Here is a 26,021-nt window from a genome sequence, read left to right as displayed (position 1 = left end):
TAAAAGAAGTTCGGGTTTGGGTACCAAACATGCGTGATTTTTCTCACGCGGGTGCAAAACGCATTACAATGTTTTGCACTCGGGCGGAAAAATCGTGCATGTTCCCGCAACGCACCAGCACCTTTTCCCGCAACGCCCGTGGGAAAGAGGCCTTAAGAAAAATATATTCACCCCAATCTCCCACTGCTGCAATTACTATGCCCCTCCTGTCCCTGTGGCTCTCCACTTCCTGTCCCTGCTTAAAGAGGACCTTTCATCTGTTTTACTTATAGGAGCTAAATACCTGTACTTGCGGGGTACCCCCCCGCTGATGCTGTTTTTTTTTGTTTGTTTTTTAAAACATCGCCTCTACGCCCTGCTGTGCCCGCCTGAAGTTTTTGTGCTCAGTATGCTATTACTGAGCATCGGAACAGGGAGGATGCATTAGCATACTGAGCGCGAATACTTCAGGGGGGCGTAGGGGCAATGTTTAAAAAAGCTGGGTGGCAGCATCAGCGGGGGGTATACCACAAGTAAAGGTATTTAGCTCCTGTAAGTAAAACAGATGAAAGGTCCTCTTTAACGCCCCAAAAATGCCAGGAAAGGCCTGCTCAACTAATTACTGGCCATTCAGGGTGGTGAAATCGGTGAGGATATTTGTTCTTTTGTTTTTTGAAGCCCATCTCGGCTCACTGCCACCATTTTTTATTCAGCTGGAAAATCCATTTAACTGGACAGGACTGGACAGGATAGCGAATACTGCTATTTTACATGTGAGTTGGAGGAGCTGTTCACATTATTTTGAAGAGGGAGGGCTTTATGTTTTTATTTTTTATTATTATTATAATTTTTTTTTTTACTTATAGGGGCACATGTTTGTAGGAAGCACAAATGTGTGTGTTTCCTGCTGTCGCCTTATACAGATTGCTATTACATTTCCATTGGACAGAGATACTGTGTATTTTCCTGTGTGGACATGCGGACAGAAAATCGTCAGCATTTACAGAAGCAGTATAGTGATTGGGATTTTACAGACTGTTTGAAAATCCACTTGTACTTATTATCTCCACTGGTATACCTTCTGTGGAAAAATACCCTAATGGTAAGGGCTCATGCACACGAACGTATTTTGTTTCCGTGTCCGTTCCGTTTTTTTTTTTGCGGACTGTATGCGGAACCATTCACTTCAATGGGTCCGCAAAAACAACGGAAATTACTCTGTTTGCAGTCTGTTTCCGTATGTACGCTTGGTCGTTCCTCAAATAAGTAGTGCATGTCCTATTATTGTCTGCAAATCACGGTCCGTGGCTCTATTCAAGTCAATGGGTCTGCCAAAAAATGTATGTCATCCGCATTTTGCCCATGTGTTTACTGTTTACAAACATTACAGTACATTACAGTAATGATAACAAAGTTACTGTTCCCGTTTGCGATCCGCAAAAAACGGATCGCATGCGGAAACCATACGGATATGTTTTGTGGCATAACGGAACGGATGCGGCCACAAAACCCCCCACAAAAACCTCACATACGGAACAACAGATCCATTAAAAACGGACCGCAAAACTACAATGGTCGTGTGCATGAGCCCTAACAGCGCAGTAGATCACTATTACCAATGAATACTATGTCCAGACTGGCAGAAAAGATGCAGGTCATTGTGTCATCTGCGCTAGAGAAAGGGAAAGTGAATTAGGTCTATATGGGTTTTTAAATTTTTGTTAGCTTTTATGAACAAGACCTCCTGTTGTCAGATAAGCCTCTTTCACATCATCACACTTTTAACAGTGTACAACTGTCCTTATAACTGTTGTAGCCAATTTTTTTATTTAATATGCAGTAATGAGGATCTTTTTAAAATTACTGTTATTCAGTGTCCTAGTAGATCTCTTTATTCTGTCTTTTCAACTTTTTACTTTGATTTGTACTGCATTATCTATCTATCTCGCTTAGTCACTTTAATGTGATGCAGATACTATTATTTACCAAGAAACATAAAGGCAACCCGTGTTATAAAAATGTGAACGTCATGAAAATACCCGCATGTTGACTATTTACAGGTCATAGTTCAGCCCAGCAATGCAATTACATGTCGGAAGACATAAAAATGGATTGGGATAATGCCTAAATCTGCTGAATATTTTACTGCTGAAGGGTCTCCTATGACCTTTTATGCAGACCGCTTTTTTCTTACCACTGTCCTTATTTAAACCTCAAAGGGCTTTGATCGGCTTAATACGTCTACACTGTAACGTCACCATCCTATCATCTTTTATATGCAACAGAAATGTGGTAAATTATGACAATCACTAAAGGAAATTGTATCTTAAGTATATTTCATAAATTTGCACTAAAACATATGGTGTTCGGTTATTCCACACAGATGAACTTATTTCCTTGCATACTTTCATTTATAAGTCTTAACAGGAGTGGCATGATACTTTAATATTTTAGGTTTAAATAAAATTCAACGCATAATACATATGGTGGGCAGTGCCACCTAGTGACCAAATGATTAACATACTACCAGGATCTTTCTTCAAATAAATGTAGGTTTACTATGATGAAATATTCAATATATCTGTGTGTGTGTGTGTGTGTGTGTGTATACAGTACAGACCAAAAGTTTGGACACACCTTCTTATTCAAAGAGTTTTCTTTATTTTCATGACTATGAAAATTGTAGATTCACACTGAAGGCATCAAAACTATTAACACATGTGGAATTATATACATAACAAACAAGTGTGAAACAACTGAAAATATGTCATATTCTAGGTTCTTCAAAGTAGCCACCTTTTGCTTTGATTACTGCTTTGCACACTCTTGGCATTCTCTTGATGAGCTTCAAGAGGAAGTCTCCTGAAATGGTTTTCACTTCACAGGTGTGCCCTGTCAGGTTTAATAAGTGGGATTTCTTGCCTTATAAATGGAGTTGGGACCATCAGTTGCGTTGAGGAGAAGTCAGGTGGATACACAGCTGATAGTCCTACTGAGTAGACTGTTAGAATTTGTATTATGGCAAGAAAAAAGCAGCTAAGTAAAGAAAAACGAGTGGCCATCATTACTTTAAGAAATGAAGGTCAGTCAGTCAGCCGAAAAATTGGGAAAACTTTGAAAGTAAGGGCTATTTGACCATGAAGGAGAGTGATGGGGTGCTGCGCCAGATGACCTGGCCTCCACAGTCACCGGACATGAACCCAATCGAGATGGTTTGGGGTGAGCTGGACCGCAGAGTGAAGGCAAAAGGGCCAACAAGTGCTAAGCATCTCTGGGAACTCCTTCAAGACTGTTGGAAGACCATTTCAGGGGACTACCTCTTGAAGCTCATCAAGAGAATGCCAAGAGTGTGCAAAGCAGTAATCAAAGCAAAAGGTGGCTACTTTGAAGAACCTAGAATATGACATATTTTCAGTTGTTTCACACTTGTTTGTTATGTATATAATTCCACATGTGTTAATTCATAGTTTTGATGCCTTCATAGTCATGAAAATAAAGAAAACTCTTTGAATGAGAAGGTGTCCAAACTTTTGGTCTGTACTGTGTGTGTGTGTATATATATATATATATATATATATATATATATATATATATATATATATATAGTGTGTGTGTATGTTAAGAAAATTTAAGGATTTGTGCAGGATTCAAAAATGAATTTATTATCAAGGAATCCCATTATGGGGGCTGTCAATGGGGGTGACAGATGGAGCCACCATTCTCTATCTATCCACATAGATGCTGAGGTCAGTATATTGAAGCTGACACCTGCTTCTCATAGCACAGACTGGGCACCTGAGTGGTCAGTGGGTTGCCATCTCAGCCAAGGCCTAACCACTTTTCCCAGTTCTGTCATGTACATATGCCAGTTTGGCATTGCCTGAGGCAGGACCTAATTGGTTACCTGATGCAGTTTTGGGAACCAAAAGAGAACATGTGGTGTGGTATTATCTTCTTTTTTATGATTTGCTCCTGATTTTGGCTTCCAAAACTGCATCAGGAACATTGAACATGTGGCTGTATCCTGGCATGGTGAGCAGTGTAAAAAATAAATAAATCGCAATGCCAAAATAGCTTTTTTTTTTGTTCACTCTGCCTCCAAAAAAAAAGAAAGGAATAAAAAATTATCAAAAAATATACTCCAAAATGTTGCCAATGACTACAAAGTAGTCCTTAAAAAAGTCTTCATACAGCTCAGTTGACGGAAAATAAAAAAAATTGATGAATTAAGTAACACAAAACAAATTACTTTGTGAAATGTTTTTTATTGCACAAAAGTTAAATAAAAAAACATATAAAACTATTTGTTATTGGCATAATTATGTTAAACTATAGAATCAAGTTATCAGGTCATTTTTAGCAGACAATGAACCCTGTAAAAAACAAAGACTATCTTCAAAAAGTAGCAGATTTTGTGTCGCCACCCTCTCCCAAAAATAATTAAATAAGAATTTGATAAAAGTTTTACAATACCACTAAGTAGTGCCATAAATGTCTGGTACATGAAGATCTCTCCTCTGGAAAAATAAGTTATGGTTTTCGAAATACAGAGGTTAAAAAAAAGGCTCATCATTGTATTTTGGATAATAAAATTACAGCTGGATATAGATGAAAAATATTTTTATTTTTCTTGATTTATAAAAGATTATAATTATAAAAGACAAATGGTTCAGCTACATGTAGCAAAATAGATTAAACTGGCTTAGTTGCCCATAGCAATCAATGGGATCCAATTTTCCAAAGGAGGCCTAAAAAATGAAAGGCGAAATGGTTGCTATGGCCAGTTTTCTTTTACACCAGTTTTGATAAATCTACAATCTAAAATTTGGAGGAAAGAGACCATCCTTCTTAGGAAAGCTTATATATTTCTGCTTCATTTTAGGTTTATCTTTCCACATTACTTCTTTTATATCCCATTTAATAATTTGAAATCTAGGTATGTTTTATTAATTGATACCATAATAAACACAACTCTGGTAGATAGATGAACAGGAAGTCTCTTTACAATCTTAGCTTTTTGTCACATATTCTACATACAGGTGAAACTCGAAAAATTTGAATATCGTGCAAAGTTCATTTATTTCAGTAATGCAACTTAAAAGGTGAAACTAACATATGAGATAGACTCATTACATGCAAAGCAAGATATTTCAAGCCTTTATTTGTTATAATTTGGATGATTATGGTTTACAGCTTATGAAACCCCAAAGTCACAATCTCAGGTACCCTAAGCTCAGGGGGTATGGATTAATTAGCTGATTAGAGTGTGACACTTTGAGCCTAGAATATTGAACCTTTTCACTAATTCTAATTTTAAGCTGCATTAATTTAATTTCTTTTAATTTGCATTTCTCAAATGGACTTTTGCACGATAGTCTAATTTTTTGAGTTTCACCTGTAAGTGATTACGGAACCACTTGTGCTGCCACATGGTTTGCGTAGCTCCCATTTACTACAATGGGAATTATTTGGACAGCATAGCACCGGCCCATTTGGCTTTTTCTGTAAGCGTGGCCATGTGGGCCCTGGAAACGGGGAGATGGGAAAACCCCTTTAAATTTACCTATTGTATTTTTCATTTGATGTGAGGGAATCCAACAGTGAGTATCTAATCTGAACATTCCCCTAATGTTTTCTGTAAATTTGTATGTTTTTTCTATCGTGTCTTTTGTGTATTAACTCGCGGACCTTCTACCGAATGATTAGTCTGATAAATTTATCAAGTGGGACATGTATAAAATATACCATAACCAGTGCTAATGGCAAATTGCTGATTTCCTGAGTATTAGTTTTCTTTATTTCTTGGGCAATGTTGGGACATTAACCTCTTTTTTTCTCTTTTTAGTTTTCTTTTGCGTCTTTTCGTTTTTCTTCCAGTAAAGCTGCGGTGTTCTTTCTTAAAAAGGAACTGGAATGTTTTGCCTTCATCCGATTACAATGTAATTAGAACTTGTTGAGGCTCATCTGCCCTGTCTGTAATCAGCACCACCAACCAAAATTCTCCCTCTTGCTGGAGTAATCTGACTGGTCTTCCCTGCAGTTTTGGGGGGAAATGAGTCTAATCTGCAGTCTGCCTTCCCAAAATATCTTGATTTGCAGCAATTTAGAACCATTTTAAGGAACACTCTTGCCTTTCAAGCAATTTGGGGGTGGTTGTTAGCTTTCCGTAATCAGCTATGACATCCTTGAGGTCTGTAAGGTATTTTTGGCATACGGATCTACAAAGCACCATGTTGCTTCCCATATAATGCTATTTCCATCTGTTTTCTTCTGGAAAGGCCGACCTCTAGAAATGCCTTCATTATACAAAAATAAAAATAGGAAAAAACATAAACAATTGTGTCCAAGCCTCAAATAGAATATTTAACTTTTTTAACTCATTAGTTGCAGCCTGATCCTTATTTAGGCAGCTGGAAAAGGTGATTTTCTGTAGTAGAGGCAAACAATAATTTAAAAAAGAAATGTATTTATTACAACTATATTCCAAAGCACATTAATGCCTGTAATGGCCATCCGCTAATCCATCAAGTGGCTGTTTTAGACCTTAATGCATACTGTTTTTACACATTAACAGTGTGATGCTTCAGTCTGACGCTGACCCTTCACATCTGCTCTCTTCACAGTAGGAATCTCCACTTACTGTGACCTGTCAGAACAGATTACAAGTGACATAACGCAGGACCTGCATTGGCTTCGTTTTACTTCTTGATCAGAATTATTCCTTCCACAAACAATCATATTGGCTAAAATGTTACATCTGCTCCTTAGGAAAAGAAATTGCTGGCAGAGCCACAGTTCATCAGTAAAAGTTAAATGTAATTCTTCATTTGCTTTTTATAAAAATGTAATTGCTGTAGATATTTAATATATCTCATCTAGTCGGGCATATTTGTGCTTTGAAAGATTGTAGATCCACATTGTCATATCAAAACTTGCTATAAAAAAACATTAGTATAAAAATTCTGGTCCAAATTCATTACCGGCTATAGTGCCACATTTTATTTAGATTTAGTTTCGGAATGTTCTTTTTTTTATTTCTTTTTAAGTGCATTATATGTGAACCTTTGCCGAATAGGAATATATTGAACTGAATGAAGAATGAATTATTAGAACATCAAGATACCTGTGAAAAGTTACAGGTAGTTTGAGTTGTACAGCACAACTGGTGTAAGGATAATTTTGGCATGCCAATATTTTGCCATATTTATTTGAGTATGCTATTCCCACTGTCTTTCTGTATTTCAACCATTTTACCGGACATTTATACCTTTGCAATTTTTGTAATGATCCATTAGTAACAGTCTTAACAGAACTGCTGCCTTAATGTGCATTGTACTCCTATAATGTTTACTCTAGCAGATGGAAACATTTTGGGGGTCTATACGTCTATATTAGGTGTCTTTCTGGCACAGATTTTTGGCACAAAGGTTATTTGGTCTAAAAAAGTTGGCGTGGTGTGGACAGGGAAAGGGACGGGTCGGTAGGCCCATCTCATTCATCATTTTCTATGCCTGTTTTAGGTGCAGAAAATGGTCTAAATGTAAAACAGCAAGGAAGCTGGCTTACATTTAGACTGGCACTGGATGCACCGAAGTTATGTAGAGGCCGCGGCTTATTAAGACCGGAGTCTAAAACTACGTTCTTAATAAATGACCCCCTTTAAGTCTGTCTTCTTATACTTGCCTATTCATAGGGATCTATAGGGCTTGTGTGCATCTTGCTTTGGCTTCATAACGTCTATATGTTCTATATAGTTTCAAAGGAAGCCATAAATAAGTTATATAAAAAAGTTTACACAGTTGAAAAAAGACATAAGTCCATCAAGTTCAACCGAATAGATGCCTGGTTTTGTATGTAAGGGGAAAAAACTATAATTCCAGATATTGCAATCAGAATAATTTCTCATGTGAGGCAGTCTTGGGCCCAGGCTATACACAGATTTATTTTTTTCCACAGAGTAATCAGAACATTAACAAATGATTTCCAAGAGTGATTTTCATATTATTCTGTGAAGGGAAAAAGTAACTTTGACTTTTTAAAATTGCATAGAGGTCCCATTAAGTAACAAAAAGAAAAAAAAAAAAAAAGGAAAAAAGAAGCATCATTTGCAACTAACTTCTCCGGAGAGACTTTGAAGAGATTTTCAAGCCCATTCCTATAGACATAATTTGTGTATGATTTTATTGTGTAGTGCTATAGAAAGTGCCAGTGGATTTCTGGAGAAAAATCATCATGTTCTCAAAAACAGGAACTGATCAATTCTCAAATATTTTTTCAGGTAACATTTCCATTCTCATTTGTGTTGGACTTTATTCCTGTTTTTGATAAAAAAAATGATGGACAGGAGAAACCTTCTAAAAAGTCTGAATTAAGCCTACTATATAAAACATCCATATCCATAACTTTACTTCTCCATCAGCATAAGGGCTCATGCACACAAATGTATTTTCTTTCCGTGTCGTTCTGGTTTTTTTTTGTGGACCGTATGCGGAACCATTCCCTTCAATGGGTCCGCAAAAAAACAACTAAGTTACTCTGTGTGCATACCATTTCTGTTTGTCCTGTTATTGTCTGCATTACGGACCAGGATAGTACTGTTCTATTAGGGGCCAGCTATTCCGTTCCGCAAAATACGGAATGCACACGGATGTCATCCGTGTTTTTTGCGGATCCGCGTTTTGCGGACCACAAAATACGTACGGTCGTGTGCATGAGGCCTAACATAGAGGAGGAGATATATGGCTTTTTATTATGTTCACATGCTGCCAGGACAACCTTGTGAGTCCTGCTTTCCCCACCCACAAAGTGTGATTGACAGCTCCCATTGGGTTTTTGTATGGTGATCACTATATCCCGAAGACCAGAGCTGCCCTCATGTAGAACAAGTTTATATCCTAATATAATTTCAGAGACCATTTTTTATTGGTGGATTGGTTTGCATATTTTTTGTAGGTTGTATTATCTGATACTTTCTAAGGGGGCATTCACCATTATTTCACCATTCTGTATTATCGAAATTTACTGAACTATATAGGATAAATAGGATAATCAAAGAAAAGGAGAAAATACTTCAATTTATTTTAGGAAAAAATTGTGTTGGACAAAGTGTGGGTAGATATGTGGTTGTTTACTCGGATGTCCTAATGACAGATTGAATGGGATACATTTGGCTGAAGCAGATGGGGCAAATAACTGTAAATAATTTAATCAATTTGTCACTTGTTAATGGTAACTTGCTATACTTTCTAGTCTAAGGGGCAACTGTAATAAAAAAATATACGAACAACCCCAGTGAAAGCATATATTGGATTCAAGTTGATAAAGGGTGGCATATTATTGTGACAGATCTGCCTATGGCCACCTGCACACGTAGCGGGATATGTGCAGTTTTTCATTGCAGATTCAAGTGCAGAAAAACTGAGCGTATTACAGTACCAGCAAAGTGTATGAGACTACACAAATCTCATGTACACTTTGTGGATTGTTTCCGTGCGGAAATTGACCTACCGTGCAGATTTCCAAATCTGCAGCTGTCAATTAGGTTTGCGGTTTTAGCTGCGGATTTCAACTTTTTCAATGACAGGGTGAGATCTGTGGCAAAACCACATCTAATCCATACCAAATTTTGTGGATCTTATGTGCGCTCACCTGTGTGCAGGTGGCCTAAAAGAGAACGTGTCCTCAGAAAATTACCAATTAGTTTTTATTTGTTAAAAATGGATTTGTTCCATGGCATTACATTAAAATAAAATGTTAACATCCTTCTGTTTTCATACTGGCCACAATGCCTAATAATGTACTGCCACTTTCGGTAGAGATCATTAGTCATCTCATTACTTTCACAAGCATGACTACAATGTAATTTAACACCTATATATAACTTAGGCTACTTTCACACTGGCGTTTTGGCTTTCCGTTTGTGAGATCCGTTCAGTGCTCTCAAAAGCGGTCCAAAACGGATCAGTTTTGCCCTAATGCATTCTGAATTGAAAAGGATCCGCTCAGAATGCATCAGTTTGCCTCCCTTCTGTCTCCATTCCGCTTTGGAGACTGACATTAAAACACTGCTTGCAGTGTTTTGGTGTCCGTCTGATGAAACTAAGCCAAAAGGATCCGTCCTGGCACACAATGTAAGTCAATAGGGACGGATCAGTTTTCACTGACACAATCTGGCACAATAGAAAACGGATTCATACTCCATTGACTTTCAACGGTTTGCAAGATGGATCCGTCTTGGCTATGTTAAGGATAATACAAACGGATGCAGACGGTTGTATTATCTGAACGGATCTGCACCAAACGCGAGTGTGAAAGTAGCCTAACGTGATTACACCATTAACAATAGGTGTTGACAAACCTTCTCTCCATCCCTGTACAATGACCTCTGCACAGGTCACAGAGCAGGTCTAGAAAACTTTCCCATAAAAGTAAATGAGTTGTGTTCAGACTATTGTGCCTATGGCCCATGTAGCTGCTATAAAACATTTCACAACCGATTAGGTAAGATGGCTGCCTCCATACAAATGTAGATAATACAGAAAAAATCAGCAAAGTGAAAACCGATCAGAACTTTTTTTAATATTGGTTAAAAAAAAGGTGGCACATTACCATCAATCTGAAGAAAAAAGCAATAAACGATAAGCTAGACTGAGTTCTTCATAGGCATTGACTCCATTATTTATTCATACATTTAAGGTCAATTCAGAGATTTGTCTAATTTTTTTTTTTCTTTCTGTAGCATCTAGAGCCTTAGGCCCCTTTTTCACATGAGCGAGTTTTCCGCACGGGTGCAATGCGTGATGCGAACGCATTGCGCCCGCACGAAATCCGGACCTATTCATTTCAATGGGGCTGTGTACATGTGCGTTGGTTTTCATGCATCACTTGTGCATTGGGTGAAAATCGCAGCATGTTCTATAATCCATGGGCCAGCGTTGTGTGAAAATCTCAGAAGTGAATGGAGCTGCGTGAAAATCGCATCCGCAAGCAAGTGCAGATGCGATGCGTTTTTCACGGATGGTTGCTAAGAGATGGATGTTGTTTGCATACCTTCAGTTTTTTATCACGCGCGTGCAAAATGCATTAAATCGCATTGCACCCCAGCGATAAAAACTGAACGCGACTGCAGACAAAACTCAATGACTTTGCCTGCAAAATCGCGCATTTTACACTGAACGCATCTGGACCTAATCCGGACACGCTCGTCTGCAAGGGGCCTTACTGGAATACTGCTCCTCTGGGTGCATTCAAACCGCAGATCTGCAAAACACGGGTATCAGCCATGTGCACACTGCATCACGGTGCGGACCCACTGACTTCAGTGGTGAAGTATAGGACATGGCTTTTTTTGTGTGGTTCAGCCACATGGGTGCAAAAGCACATATCCTATACTTTTCCGGTATCTGTGTTTTGCGGCTCTGCGGTTTGCAGTCATGTGAATGCACCTGAGAACGGCAGGTTCGGCAGACACACTAATGCTCCCAACTCCCCCATTAGATGTATATTAGAAATAAATACATGGAATTATTGAAACCAGAATGAAGGTCTTTAGCATATAAACTTCCGAGGAAGCAAACGGGAGGCCAGCCGAACAGCTGCAGTTTACAATGCAGTGTAAGTTCCTCTCCCTCACATATAAGAGAAATCATTACCACAGTGCTGACAGGACCTGCGATAATGTCAGATGCAGGAGGCGGAGCTCAGCAGAGAAGAGGGGATAAAGGACCTGCAATGACCTCACCATCATGTGACTAGAACAGGAGACGGAGCTCAGCAGTGCAGTAAAGTAATGAAGAAGAAGACCAGTGATGCATGTGAAGAAGTATGGATTCAATATAAGTGCCAGGAGGTATGAGGAGAGGACTACAACTCCCAGCATGTCCAGCTTGTTATGTAATATCGGGGTACATTACAACACCCTGAATATGCTGGGAGTTGTATACCTCCTCTTGTAATGTACTCTTATATTACATAACGGCTTGGACATGCTGTTAGTTGTAGTCCCACCCTCTTGTACGTACCCCTGTAATGTGCTCTGATATTAAATAATAATGGCTTAGGGTACTTTCACACTAGCGTTAAAGTTTTCTGGTATTGAGTTCCGTCCTAGGGGCTCAATACTGGAAAAACGCATCAATTTTATCCTAATGCATTCTGAATGGAAATCAATCCGTATACATCAGGATGTCTTCAGTTCAGTCACTTGTACGATATTTGGCCGGAGAAAATACCGCAGCATGCCAAAATCTTCGGCCAAAATTCCGGAACACTTGCCTGAATGACGGATCTGGCATTATTTTCCATTCAAAGTGTATTAATGCCGGATCCAGTACCAGTGTTCTGGAAAAACGCATGTGCAGACCTTTTTAAAAAAGTGAAAAAAATAAATACTGGATCTGTTTTTCCGGATGACACCGGAGAGACGGAGCCAGTATTTCAATGTATTTGTCAAACTGATCCGGATCCCCAAAGAAATGGTATCCGTTTGCACACGGATTTCCGGATCCGGCAGGCGGTTCCGGCAATGGAACTGCCTGCCGGATTCCTCTAACGCTAGTGTGAAAGTACCCTTAGACATGCTGGGAGTTATAGTCCTCTCCTGTTAAACCTCCTGCTGTAATGTGCTCTGAATTAGGGCCGGGACGATGGATAGGGGAGGGTAGTCATCCACCTAGGGCATCACTTCACCCCATAAAGGGGGGTGCACTCATGGCGGTCCAACTTCACAAGCCTCAGCTACTTTCACACTAGCGTTACCATTTTCCGGTATTGAGATCCGTCTTAGGGTCTCAATACCGGAAAAAAAGGTTGAGTTTTATCCCCATTCGTTGTCAATGGGGACAAAACGTAACTGAACAGAACGAAATGCTCCAAAATGCATTCCGTTCCGTTCTCATACCGTTGAGCAAACCGCAGGATGCTGCAGTTTGCTTTCCGTCCTGGGATGCGGAGCAAAATGGATCCGTCATGACCCACAATGCAAGTCAATGGGGACAGATCCGTTTTCTCTGACACAATAGAAAACTGATCCGTCCCCCATTGACTTTCAATGGAGTTCATGACGGATCCATTTTGGCTATGTTACAGATAATACAACCGGATCGGTTCATAACGGATGCAGACGGTTGTATTATCAGTAACGGAAGCATTTTTTTTGAACCCTGCCGTATCCAGTAAAACGCAGGTGTGAAAGTAGCCGAGGCCTCAAGCCTGTGAGACATTACAACAGAGCAAGAATGACGTCACTCATGATGACGTTATCACGTGAGACCCGGAGCAGGATTGGTGATGTCATTGACCGCATGCATCGGGACGCAGCAACACAAGCCACAGAAACTGGGTGGGGAGATAGGAGGGAGGCAGTTTAAAAAAAAAAGACTAAATGTCCACACTGCTGAGGGCACCAAGGATGGGGGAAGGAGATCATTATATATGCTTGGCACTACTAGGGAGGAATGGAGGAGCAATATATACTGGCGCTACAGGGGAACATTATATATATTGGCACTATGCTGGGGAGCATTATATATTGGAACTAGTGGGGGGCACTACAGGGGGACATTAGAGCCACTCAGAGCATTATGGTTATATTATTACTACTCGAGTACTGTACGGCCGTTATTATTATTTGACGCAATATGGAGGGCATTGCTACTAATGGGGGTTATCTAGGGGAGTATTATCACTATTGGGGGCACCATTACTAATGAGGGCAGTCTGGATGCATAGTATAGTGTTTGGGGACATGGGGGGGGGGAGCACAACAGGCACAGTATTGGGAGTAGCTTCAAGAGGTTCTCTGGGTTTTTTCATATTGATGACCTATCCTTAGGATAGGTAATCAGAATTAGATTGGCGGGGGTCTGACACCCGGAACTCCCGATGATCAGCTGTTTGAGGAGACGGCGTGCACTGTTTGCACGTGCTGTATCCCTTCTCTCTTCCTGCTCTGCTGCTGTATGTCTATGGGACAGCAGCAGCGAACAGCACGCGCTGTCTCCTCAAACAGCTGATCGGCGGGGGTGTCGGACGTGGGACTATGTTTTTAGCACATTGACAGATGTGGGTCCCCTCTTTTGATTTTTGCCCAGGGCCACATTTGGTCTAAAACCGGCCCTGCATATGAATATTAATAGGCCTCATTTCCTGTCATTGGCTCTAATAGGTGGAGCTCATGCTTTGTTTCTTCTCAGCATTTAAGCATACTGTTGCTTTGGAAACTCTGGGAGACAACCCCTTCATTTCTAAGGTAAATTCACTAATTTATGTTTACATAAGAGAATCTTACAGCTGTGTGGCTGTATAATGCCAACATTTTTTTGAAATATCAGAAAAATGGGTTCCTTAACCCCTTAAGGACCGGGCTCATTTTCACCTTAAGGACCAGGCCATTTTTTGGAAATCTGACCAGTGTCACTTTAAGTGCTAATAACTTTAAAACGCTTTGACTTATCCAGGCCATTCTGAGATTGTTTTTTGTCACATATTGTACTTCATGACACTGGTAAAATGAAGTAAAAAAAATTATTTTTTTTGCACAAAAAAAATACCTAATTTACCAAAAATTTGGAAAAATTTGCAAATTTCAAAGTTTCAGTTTCTCTACTTCTGTAATACATAGTAATACCCCAAAAAATTGTGATGACTTTACATTCCCCATATGTCTACTTCATGTGTGAATTGTTTTGGGAATGATATTTTATTTTTTGGGGATGTTATAAGGCTTAGAAGTTTAGAAGTAAATCTTGAAATTTTTCAGAAATTTACAAAAACTAAATTTTTAGGGACCAGTTCAGGTCTGAAGTCGATTTGCGAGGCTTACATAATATAAACCACCCAAAAATGACCCCATCTAAGAAACTACACCCCTCAAGGTATTCAAAACTGATTTTGCATACATTATTAACCCTTTAGGTGTTGCACAAGAGTTATTGGCAAATGGGGAGGAAATTTGAGAATTTATTTTTTTTGTCTAATTTTTCATTTTAACCCATTTTTTCCACTAACAAAGCAAGGGTTAACAGCCAAACAAGATTGTATCTTTATTGCCCTGACTCTGCCGTTTACAGAAACACCCAATATGTGGCCGTAAACTACTGTACGGCCACACAGCGGGGCGTAGAGGGAAAGGTGCGCCGTATGGTTTTTGGAAGGCTGATTTTTATGGACTGGTTTTTTGACACCATGTCCCATTTGAAGCCCCCTGATGCACCCCTAGAGGAGAAACTCCCTAAAAGTGACCCCATCTAAGAAACTACACCCCTCAAGGTATTCAAAACTGATTTTACATACGTCGTTAACCCTTTAGGTGTTGCACAAGAGTTATTGGCAAATGGGGATGGGGATGAAATTTGAGAATTTCATTTTTTTGCTTAATTTTCAATTTTAACCCATTTTTTCCACTAACAAAGCAAGGGTTAACAGCCAAACAAGACTGTATCTTTATTGTCCTGACTCTGCTGTTTACAGAAACACCCGTTATGTGGCCGTAAACTACTGTACGGGCACACAGTAGGGCGTAGAGTGAAAGGTGCGCCGTTTGGTTTTTGGAAGGCTGATTTTGCTGGACTGTTTTTTTGACACCATGTCCCATTTGAAGCCCCCCTGATGCACCCCTAGAGTAGAAACTCCATAAAAGTGACCCCATCTAAGAAACTACACCCTTCAAGGTATTCAAAACTGATTTTACAAACGTTGTTAACCCTTTAGGTGTTGCACAAGATTTAATGGAAAATAGAGACACAATTTCAAAATTTCAAATTTTTGGCAGATTTTCCATTTTAATATTTTTTTCCAGTTACAAAGCAAGGGTTAACAGCCAAACAAAACTCATTATTTATGGCCCTGATTCTGTAGTTTACAGAAACACCCCATATGTGGTCGTAAACAGCTGTACAGGCACACGGCAGGGCGCAGAAGGAAAGGAATGCCATACGGTTTTTGGAAGGCAGATTTTGCTGGACTGGTTTTTTTGACACCATGTCCCATTTGAAGCCCCCCTGATGCACCCCTAGAGTGGAAACTCCAAAAAAGTGACTCCATTTTAGAAACTACGGGATAGGGTGGCAGTTTTGTTGGTACTAGTTTAGGGTACATATGATTTTTGGTTGCTCTATATTACACTTTTTGTGCAGCAAGGTAACAAGAAATAGCTTTTTTGGCACGTTTTTTTTTTTTTGTTATTTACAACATTCATCTGACAGGTTAGATCATGGGGTAATTTTATAGAGCAGGTTGTCACGGGGCGATACCTAATATGTATACATTTTTTTTTATTTATGTAAGTTTTATACAATAACTTCATTTTTAAAACCAAAAAAATGTTTTAGTGTCTCCATAGTCTAAGAGCCATAGTTTTTTCAGTTTTTAGGCGATTATCTTGAGTAGGGTCTCATTTTTTGCGGGATGAGATGACTGTTTGATTGGCACTATTTTGGGGTGCATATGACTTTTTGATCGCTTGCTATTACACTTTTTGTGACGTAAGATGGCAAAAAATGGCTTTTTTTACACTGTTTTTATTTTTATTTTTTTACGGTGGTCATCTGAGGGGTTAGGTCATGTGATATTTTTATAGAGCCGGTCGATACGGACGCGGCGATACCTAATATGTATACTTTTTTTTTTATTTATGTAAGTTTTACACAATGATTTCATTTTTGAAACAAAAAAAAAATCATGTTTTAGTGTTTCCATAGTCTAAGAGCCATAGTTTTTTCAGCTTTTGGGCGATTATCTTGAGTAGGGTCTCATTTTTTTGCGGGATGAGATGACGGTTTGATTGGTACTATTTTGGCGTACATGCGACTTTTTTGATCACTTTTATTACCTTTTTTGGGAAGTAAGGTGGGCAAAATTTCAATTTTCTCATAGTTTTTATTTTTTTATTTTTATGGCGTTCACCGTGCGGGGAAAGTAACATGACCATTTTATAGATCAGGTCGTTACGGACGCGGCGATACCTAATATGTGTAGTTTATTTTATTTTTTTAATTTTTATTCAGTGATAAATGTTTTTTTTTTTATCTTAACTTTTTTCACTTTTTTTTTTACATTTTTTTGACCCAGACCCGCTTGATTCTTGAAGATCCAGTTGGTCTTATGTCTGTATAATACAGTACAGTACAATATATATTGTTCTGTACTCTATTTTACATACACTGAATAGATCTATGCTTTCAGCATAGATCTGTTCAGCACCATGGACAGCAGGACGCCAGAGCAGGCGTCCTGTTGCCATGGGAACCCTCCCCGTCTGCTCAGAACTCCGCAGACGGGGAAGGGTAAGCACGGGGCTGAGGGGGGCTCTCTGGGGGCTCTCTCCCTCTCCATCGGGGGGCTGCAAAGGCACAGCAGCCCCCCGATGGAGAGGGAGGGAGCTCCCTGACCGATGACAGTTAACTTTTTCCATACAGCGGTCCGTACGGATTAAACGGCTGACATCTGCACAGATGTCAGCCGTTTATACCAGGGTGCCAGCAATGTTCTGGCACCCTGGTATAACCACTAGAAGCCAACGATCATTCATGGGGAGGCGGGCGGGGGATCGCGATCCCGCCTGCCGCACCGCCCGCCTCCCGCAACGCCCCCACCGCCTGCGACACCCCCCCCGCACCACCCGCCGACATCAAATCATGCAGGGGTGCAGGGGGGGGGGTGAAAAATATAGATTTTAGCCACTCTAAAGTTTCTGATCCCCGCGGTCAGGGACCGCGGGCATCAGAAACTGCAAAAAGCGCAGCAAACCGCAGGTCTGAATTGACCTGCGGTTTGCTGCGATCGCCGACACGGGGGGGTCACATCACCCCCCCTGGCGTTGTCACAGGATGCCGGCTGAAGGATTTCAGCCGAAATCCCGTTCCGTTTAACCCCTCGGGCGCCGGAATCCCGATTTAAAAGTTAGGACGTACCGGTACGTCCTTGGTCCTTAAGGACTCGGGAAATAGGGCGTACCGGTACGTCCTATGTCCTTAAGGGGTTAAAGGGGTTGTCTCACTTCAGCAAATGGCATTTGTCATGTAGAGAAAGTTAATACAAACCACTTACTAATGCATTGTTGGCAGTTGGCAGGGAGACAGATATAAACTTTTCTACAGTATATAGGGACAGCATTTATATAATAGAAAACTATGCAATATTCAAATATACATACAGTGGATCTAAAAATTTCCTGAAATTTTCTTAGTCGCATCCCACAGCAAAGGCCATGGTCCACAGAGAGCTTCCAAAGCATCAGAGGGATCTCATTGTTAAAAGGTGTCAGTCAGGAGAAGGGCATCATGAAGTGGAGAAAATATGGCACAACAGTGACATTACCAAGAACTGGACGTTTCTCCAAAATTGATGAAAAGACGAGAAGAAAACTGGTCTGGGAGGCTACCAAGAGGCCTACAGCAACATTAAAGGAGCTGCAGGAATATCTGGCAAGTACTGGCTATGTGGTACATGTGACAACAATCTCCCGTATTCTTCATATGTCTGGGCTATGGGGTAGAGTGGCAAGACGAAAGCCTTTTCTTACGAAGAAAAACATCCAAGCCAGGCTACATTTTGCAAAAACACATCTGAAGTCTCCCAGAAGCATGTGGGAAAAGGTGTTATGGTCTGATGAAACCAAGGTTGAACTTTTTGGCCATGATTCCAAAAGATATGTTTGGCGCAAAAACAACACTGCACATCACCAAAAGAACACCATACCCACAGTGAAGCATGGTGGTGGCAGCATCATGCTTTGGGGCTGTTTTTCTTCAGCTGGAACTGGGGCCTTAGTTAAGCTAGAGGGAATTATGAACAGTTCCAAATACCAGTCAATATTGGCACAAAACCTTCAGGCTTCTGCTAGAAAGCTGAACATGAAGAGGAACTTCATCTTTCAGCATGACAACGACCCAAAGCATATATTCAAATCAACAAAGAAATGGCTTCACCAGAAGAAGATTAAAGTTTTGGAATGGCCCAGCCAGAGCCCGGACCTGAATCCGATTGAAAATCTGTGGGGTGATCTGAAGAGGGCTGTGCACAGGAGATGCCCTGGCAATCTGACAGATTTGGAGTGTTTTTGCAAAGAACAGTGGGCAAATCTTGCAAAGTCAAAATGTGCCATGCTGATAAACTCCTACCCAAACAGACTGAGTGCTGTAATAAAATCAAAAGATGCTATAACAAAGTATTAGTTTAAGGGAGTGCACACTTATGCAACCATATTATTTTATTTTTATATTTTTTTCTACCCTCTACCTAAAAGATTTCAGTTTGTTTTTCAATTGAGTGGTACAGTTTATAGGTCACATTAAAGGTGGAAAAAGTTCTGAAATGACTTATTTTTGTCTCATTTGTTTTACATCACAGAAACCTGACATTTTAACAGGGGTGTGTAGACTTTTTATATCCACTGTATATTTAAAATGTTACTTACATACTTTTGTTATCAGGTTATTGACCCCCTGTCTGCATAGCAGAATGGTATAGCTCATGAATTGGTCCTGTGCAATGCATCTACGGCCTAAGGCTCTATTCAGATGTCCGTATAAATAGTCCGGATCCGTTCTGCAATTATACGAAACAGGTGCTGACCCATTCATTTTCAATGGGGCCGGAAAAGATGCGGACAGCACACAGTGTGCTGTCCGCATCCGCACTTCCGTTCCGCGGCTCCGCCAAAAAAAAGAACATGTCCTATTCTTGTCCGCATTAGCGGACAAGACTAGGCATTTTCTATTATTGTGCAGGCCATGTGCACATGGCCGGTGTCAGTGTTTTGCGGATCCACAAAACACTTACGGATGTGTGAATGGACCCTAACTGAAACATGGCATCAGTCATGTCACACCCCACTTCCACTAGATAACTTCATAGAACTAATGGTGGAAACCATTGTGGCTACTAGAACAACTACTTCACTGTATGTGTGTTTACGTGGTTGCTTGTTTTCAGAGGATCAGTAATATGGCTGTCTCTAGGTAATGTGTTCATTTTTAATAAAATTAACTGAAAAAATTAAATTACAAACACAACACATACAGGGAAGAAAGGGAGAACAATTAGATATGCTTCTACACTTTTCTTTTGAAAGCCTGAGGTACGTGCTTTCTACGCATGCACAAAAAAATCGTGCAGCATGCCACACCAAAAAATGTATTCTTGGGGCCCGCTGTACAGCTACATGCAAATATTACCTGGCCCCCTTTGCAGATCCCTAAAACTGCGGCAAACACATTTTTTTCAGTAGTAGCCCCCTGCCTTGCCTGTACCTGAGACTATTCTGTCCTGGAGACACTTGAGGTCATTTACCAAACTGGTGTAAACTAGAACTGGCTTAGCTGCCCATAGCAACCAATCAGATTCCATCTTTCATTTTCAAAAGGCGCAGTCAAAAATGAAGGGTGGAATCTGGCCCACCGGGGGATTCACCTGTTCCCCTTTGGGTCAGTCCAAGCCTGGCGCTTGTCTGAAACTAGCCTAAGAGTATAAAGTGGTTATGCCACATATTAAAAAATAAAAGTATCTGGAGTAATGCATACCATTATTTTAACACTAGCAAGATAAAATACTGCTCTCTAGTGTAATTTTTTTCTTCTTTTTTTTACTCACATTATCTGGAGGGCTTTTCTTTCCACTTTCTGTGGGTGGCTTACAATCACATGAAACCCCAGGAGTCCATCGCAGTCAGATGTTGTTCACTGCTTTGCGTAGAAAGCAGTCCCTCACAAGTGCTAACGGCGATCCCAGTAATGAATATTACTATGGTATGAAAAGCTATTTCCTCAGGTGTCCTCAGGTGTCTAGAGCAATGATCCCCAACTCGTGGCTCGCAAGTTGCATGTGGCTCACGCACTGCATCCTCCTACGCTTGCTTGAATGATCCAAGTAAATGTAGGAGACAGGCCCGCTGCTGTTCTGTGCCTAATGACGGAACACGGTAATCAATGGTTCCCTGCCCCGCCATTTATTCTGATATGCCACAGGCCACTAGGCCTGAGGCCTATGAGACAGTAGACCAGCGCAGGCAGTTGTGAAATGATAACATCAACGCGGTCTCCTGTGCTGGGTCTCAGGCGGCATGATGATGTCATCATTTGCACCTGTGCCAAGATGCAGGTGGCACATTGATTTCATCATGTGCACCTGGACAAAGAAGTCGGCAACTCGGGCCACAGGCCAGAAGAGGCCAGTGCCTGCATTGCAGATGCCTAGAAAGAGGCAGATTTTTTTTTTTAACTCGCACTAGGGGGAAGGTGTCACGATGGGGCACCACGAAATGGGAGGAGGGGATATAACTACAAGGGGCAGTTACCATATAAACTGAGGGGCACTTTAAATTCTGGGGCGATTAAGGGGGAATTATACCTACTGGGGACACTTCTGAGGGGTATCATACCTACTGGGGGCATTGAAAGTGGAATTAAACCTATTTGGGGCTGTTCTGAGGGGCCTTATACCTACTAGGGGCACTACAGGAGGCCCCTACTGGTGCACTATAGGGAAAATAATAACTACTGGGGGCAATAGGGGAGCATTTTACCTACAGGGGGCATTATAGTTGTTAGAGGCATTGCAGGGTGCATTATATCTACTGGTGGTACTAGAGGGTTATTAAAAATAGTGGACACACTATAGGGGGCATTTTAACTACTGGGGGTACTACATCTGGATGTTCAGCAATGATAATATTAAAGTCTAAATCTAGAACCTGCTTGACAGATGCCCACCTGGGTGACTGTATGCGCAGGGAAGCTACTGAGCATATTAGTCTTCCACCGAATGCAGGAAAAAGTGGACCATCATTTTGGCCACATGATAAACAGTAGGGGGCACTCTCAGAGAATAAAATTCAATGTACATAAAAAACCAAACCGTATTTTTATTGAATGTATGTAGCGATAATTCATTTGAAATTCCCAATTCATTGCATAGGAATATGTTTTATTGTATAACCTCTTTAACGTCTCCTTTTATATAGGCATAGCATAGTGTTATGTGTATGTCACAGTTTGTTAATTTGAAAATGTTTAATATGTCATATAGTACTTTTCTGTTTTTTTCTATTCATAGAAAATTTTAAGAAATCTAATTGTATTTTGTCAGCGCTGTTCCATTAAAATGCGAAAATGCTGTCCTTTTGTAACAGTGATCACAAAGAGATAAAAGTTCTCAATGACCTTGCTGTGCAGGGAATGATTATCTACAAGGTAATCTCAAAATGGAAGGTGGAAGAATGGAATGACCAACAAAATGGCAGCACTACTGTTCTCTTGATAGTCCTATATAAACATACAGAGAAACACTGCATTGATTACTATAATGTGAGAAACCCTGACCAGGAACACTAGTTGGATAGCATAGGGAACATGTGGTGCTCTAAATGAGTCCCTCTGATCTGACAGAGAGCATTGAAAGGGTTACCCCACAAAAGTACATGATAAATATTGGATGGCAGGGTGTCCGACCTCTGGGACCTTTTCTATCCTGGGAACGAGGGATCCCCGAGTCTCCTCCATGAATGAAGCAGTAGTGCACGTGTTGGTCCACCACTCCATTTTTGTTCTACTTACTGTACATGGGTTTTAGCTAAAATCACAACAGCCTATAAACCTCTTACCAATAGTTGTGTGTTATATTGTGAAACGGTGGCGGACTCCAATATGTTTTCTTACTTTTATCAAGTGAGGTTACATATAAACCATATTTTGACTGTAATACAGTAACTTACTGATGCCCTGTTTTTTCTGTAAGTTTCTCGGGGTACATGTAGCTGCTGTCAGAGCACTGATAATGAAGTGTTAGGAATTTACCGGCATGCCCTTTATAGGTCTATTAAATAAATATAGCCATGGGTCAAACAGTACGCTAACACCAGGTATTTCCATTAACATGGAATTTGGCACCATTTCAGCTTGTATGCTGCAGATCTGACAATTCTTGTTATTGCCATTTCATTGCAAGATACCTTTTGAAAATGATTGTCTGCATTGAATTTTGCAGTCACACAGCTTTATCTTTATTTTGTAAAAAAATAACTAACATTGGCTTATATCAATAATTATTCAAGAAGTATTAAACTTAAGGCTTCATGCATATGGCCATATTATAGCTACAAGTTTCAAGTTGTGTAGAGCTATAATGCAGCAGCAGTATAAGTCTATGGGTCCCTATTGTACCTCTGTATGGCAACTTTTTCATATGAAGGTTATTATATGGTATCCAAAAAAAAATGTTCCATTTGATGCAGTCTTGGAAATATTTTTACAGTAGAAACATTTTATACTTTATACTGGGTTCTGTCTAGGCTTTGTTCACAGCCAATCGCTTCATGATATCTACAGTGGGAAATTCACAGCCAGTCACTTCATGGCATTTTCATTGGGAGATAGTCCTGATGTGAGAGAAGGCAATATGTGAACAGAGCTTTAGTTTGACGGTCAGTTCTCGCTTTGTGCTTTAGAAGTGACAGCCATGTCTCAGGGAAGCTGTTGTACAGGAGAAAACACAGTCTACAGTAAGAACTTGACATCACTGGTCCACCCCGAGGCATGGATGTGAAATTTAAAATAGTAAAGTGTGAGTATAAAGAAGTTTGAGGTTATGCTTATAACGAAAACTAGTTTTTATTTGTAAAAATCTGTTTTAGTACTCTTAACATCTGACGTTTTGCTTGAATTGTGATTTTATTAAATCGTATTAAACCATTAAAGGGCTTTTCCTATCCTCCGGATAGGTCATCAGTATTTGACCGGTGGGGAATGACACCTGGGATACCCGACGATAAGCTGTTTGAGAAGGTCTCGGCACTAGCAGTAGAACTGCAGCCTTATCTCTGTTTACCAAGCACATCGCCGTACATTGTATAGCAGCTGTGCTTGGAATCGCAGCTCAGCCCCAGGAGGAGAAGGCTGCGGCGGTACTGATCTGCAGGATTCCCGGGTGTCGGAGCCCTACTGGTCAGATACTGCGTACCTATCCAGAGGGTAGGTAATCAGTAAAAAAAACACTTGGAAAACCTCTTTAGGGAATGTATAATCACAAAATAACATATTGTTTAATCAGGATTTTGAAAAACCGAAAAGAAATTATAAAAAATGACATAACATTACAAAAAGTAAATTACAGTTCATTAACCCTTTCGCTACCATTGCATGGACCTGCGGCTAATGACCGCGACTAGCAATAATATAGATCGTGTCCATTAAAGCCTTTGAAGCCGGTATCTCAAAAATCCTGAAGTTCGTGCTTCTTACCAGCATGATTATGCTGGTAATTGAAGAGACCCATGGTATTGAAGCTGCAATTCTTTTTTTGTCCAGCAGGTGGCGCGCATCATGGATCTATAAGAACCATGATGGTTCAGAATGAAAAAAAAAGTTTTGTACCTTCAAACAATGATGAGCTACAATGCCATAAAAAAGTAAAAAAAAAAACTGTTAATATAAAAAATATAAATATAAACCTCATGGGCACCACTGCGTCTAAAAACACCTGTACTATTAAAATCTAAAATATTTTTCCAATACGGTGACTGGCTTAATGAAAAAAAAAACTGTGAAAAATGGCCGATTGTCCATTTTTTCATTGATTCTCTTACCCCCAAAAAATGTAATAAAATGTGATCAAAAAGTCACACACACTCTAAAATGGTATCAATAAATACTACAGATCATTCCACCAAAAATCATACAGCTCAGTAGATATAACTATAAAAAAGCTATGGAGGTCAGAATATAGTGATTTAAAAAATAAAGTTTTAATTTATTTTTACACTGTTTAGACATAAAAAAAAAACGTATAAATATGTGGTATCATTGTAATCGTACTGACCCAGCGAATGAAGGGCAAATTTAAGTTTTTCCACAAAGGGAGCACCATAGGAACAAAACCTGTAAAACAGTGGAGGAATTGCGTTTTTTTCCAATTCCACCAGACTACATTTTATGCATATTAAAAGGTGGTATTAGAAAGTACAACTTGTCCCACAAAAAATAAGCCCATATATAGATATGTGAACGGAAAAATAAAAAAGTTAGGGCTCAAGGAAGATGGGGAAGAAAAATGAAAATGCAAAAACTTCCGGTATCCTAAGGGTTAAAGAAGCTAAAAATAAATGAGATCTTTTTTTATTTTATAGCAAAATATTCCTGATGTTTGATGATTGGCCCAATAAATCATTACCCTGAATAGGTGCTATTTAAAAAGGCAATTGGGCAGTTTATGACTTTCTCAGAAGCGGCATTTCTACAAGAAAACTTATAAATACATTTTGTGCGTGGAATTTCCTTTTAAGTACCCTAAAACTAACAACTCTTTGATAAAGACTCTCTGCTCTTCCATGCTGCCTGATTTTTGATTTTGGTATTAAATGAGCTTGTTATAGGCTGGGTTGTCAATTTAACTATTGCCATAAAAGCTAAAGGTTGAAAAGGCAAATATTCAATAGTCCTTGATTAGATTTTATAGCTATGTTTAGAAAAATGGCAATATAAATCCATCCAAGGAAAAATGATATTCAGCTGCAAAGCCTTTTCTAAAAAATGATGCTGAGATATATGGAAACCATTTATAAAATGAGTCTATAACCAACCATGTTGCTCCGAAAAAATTAGGAATGTTGTTAGCTGGGCATTGAAAACATAGTTACATCATGATTTATTGTGCAGAGCTGCCCATATTCCAGACAAATTGGTTCCTAAACTGTAGCTTTGCATTTTTTTTGCATCCCTAGTCCTGACAGGCCTCAAACCAGTGGTTGAAAACCTGACCCGCTGCTTCTATTAAAATTCCCCAAGCAAGCTTTAGGAATGATAGTCACAGGTTCTCATGTAATGAAGCTAAAAATATTAAAAGCTGCACATTTCATTAGGAAATATCTACAAGCCACTGGTGGTGCTGCCCAATAAAACAGCCCTTTTCCATAGGCCAGTGTCGGTGCTATTCATTTGACGTTAACTTGAGGATTTGAACGAGGAGATCTTGCTTATTTCATATTTTCAGCAAGAGGTCAACATGCAAGAGAATTGGCTTCATTTAAAGGGGTTACCTCCTAACTAATTTAA

General features: G+C 39.8%; 1 protein-coding gene and 1 long non-coding RNA gene across 2 annotated transcripts in view; one reads left to right on the top strand and one right to left on the bottom strand.

Annotated features, from left to right (window-relative positions):
- The window catches only part of PCBD2 (pterin-4 alpha-carbinolamine dehydratase 2), a 115,141-nt gene that overhangs the window by 44,446 nt on the left and 44,674 nt on the right, over positions 1 to 26,021 (top strand). The gene's annotated exons all lie outside the window — the stretch shown is intronic.
- LOC120986999 lies at positions 1,089 to 19,627 on the bottom strand. The gene is made up of 3 exons (XR_005775870.1): positions 19,617 to 19,627; positions 4,370 to 4,372; positions 1,089 to 1,225 (listed from the first exon to the last, which is right to left on the bottom strand). It is a non-coding gene; the product is annotated as an uncharacterized LOC120986999 (long non-coding RNA).

The sequence above is a fragment of the Bufo bufo genome, chromosome 1 (genome assembly GCF_905171765.1).
Source record: "Bufo bufo chromosome 1, aBufBuf1.1, whole genome shotgun sequence".
In the NCBI taxonomy this organism is placed as follows: Eukaryota; Metazoa; Chordata; class Amphibia; order Anura; family Bufonidae; genus Bufo; species Bufo bufo.
The sequence above is the reverse complement of the archived record's forward strand: the minus strand, read 5'-3'. Positions and strand labels throughout refer to the sequence as shown.